Raw genomic sequence first — 1,541 nt, forward strand, 5'->3', positions numbered from 1 at the left:
GGTTGGTGTGGATCAAAAACAAGGACTGCATATGCAAAACAGAAGACGGATAACCAAGCATCTTGGAGGTAAGGGTAAGAATTCTTACCCAAAGTTAGCTCTCCTTGATCTTGGTCTGTAGTGCCTACTCAAGAAGGGAGGGTGAAAGTTCTGTATCGTCCTTTACTTTCCAAATTCAGATTAGTAGGAGAAAAACATTTGTGAGAATTTATTCTTTATATTGTGACTCTGGTTAAAATTTGTTTTTGGGTATCCGTTGGTTATTGCTTCTTTCCCTCCCAGGGATAGCTGTTATTTTCCTTTTTGCCTTGTTGTATGTTCTGAGAACTTGGTTTGGCTTTCTGCCTGCCTGGGGCACGCAGGTTGTTGGTTCTGCATGTGTAGGCAGCTCAGCTGTTGTCAGTTTGGGGGCCCTGAAAATATGGCCAGACAGAAATGTGGGTTTCACATCATCTACAGTTACTGTTTTACTGACTGTTGCCAGCTCTTAGGGGAACTAAGTCTTCCTTTTGGCTATCTTTGGGAATGGCTCTGGATCTTGGGAGAGCATATCTCTCTTGTACCCTCTCTGGGGATGCCTACTGAGTTGGCAGTTAAGTCATAAAAGGTTTATTGGTTTTGGCTGTCATTTGGGCTATGTCTTTGTTTCAAAATAAATGGGGCGGGGCGGGGGGAGGAGTTCAATACTGCCAGGAATATTTCTGTTTGTCCCAGTTGAATCTTAATAAGATGTTTGAAAAGATTTTTTTTAAGGAGCTCTATAGTCAGAAATTGTCCAAATTAGAGGCTAATATTCAGAGTCTGATAGGAACAGTTTTTAAAGGCCTTCTCTTCTAAACCAAAATGAAACAATATAATCCGAGGAGAAAAAAAATCCTGAAAATTTTGTAGAAGGATTTATCAAAACATTCCAGAGATACACAGCTCTAAATCTAGAACATAGGAATCTTTTAAAATTTCTTAGTTGGAAATCTTCTCCCTGATATAAAGAAGCAAAGAGAAAAAAGTGTATTTGAAGGGGTGGGTCAGCCCTCTGGTATCATTCAAGCTGTAATCCAATTCTTTGAGGATTAAAAACAACTGTCCTTACCTTACAGTTGAGTCTTTAAATAACCAGAAATGAGCTTTGCGCAGGGGCAGTATCGTAGCCCATGAGGTTTATCCGAGGCGTGATTATTGCTAAATAACCAGAAATATGGCTCTAGAGGCAATTTCAAGTCCTCCTAGACTTACCAACCCCAAACCTCCCCTGTTAATCTCAAAACGTTATAAATATTTTAAAAGATCAGGACAGTGGAAATGGAATTTCTTACACTTAAGGAAAAGAAAGAAAACTTTAAATAGTAATTGCCATAGATTTCTGATAGTAGACAAATATACCCCAAAGACCCTAGGAGAAAATATATTCTTTCTCTGTCCCTTGAAGATGTAAGTTTTACCATGTCTTTGAAACGTAAACATTCCAAGAGATAACTAAAACACTGCCTGCAATTGCCTGAGACTGAAGGAAAAAACAGAGGCTTTTAAAAATATAAACTCCT

The 1,541-nt window shown here is 38.7% G+C and overlaps 1 pseudogene; it reads left to right on the forward strand.

The window, feature by feature from the left end:
• The first annotated feature begins 1,122 nt into the window (after positions 1-1,122).
• LOC118013552 lies at positions 1,123-1,229 on the forward strand (annotated as a pseudogene).
• The last annotated feature ends 312 nt before the right edge of the window (positions 1,230-1,541 follow it).

Source organism: Mirounga leonina, unplaced genomic scaffold (assembly GCF_011800145.1).
Source record: "Mirounga leonina isolate KUSES-001 unplaced genomic scaffold, KU_Mleo_1.0 Mir_153, whole genome shotgun sequence".
Classification (NCBI taxonomy): Eukaryota; Metazoa; Chordata; class Mammalia; order Carnivora; family Phocidae; genus Mirounga; species Mirounga leonina.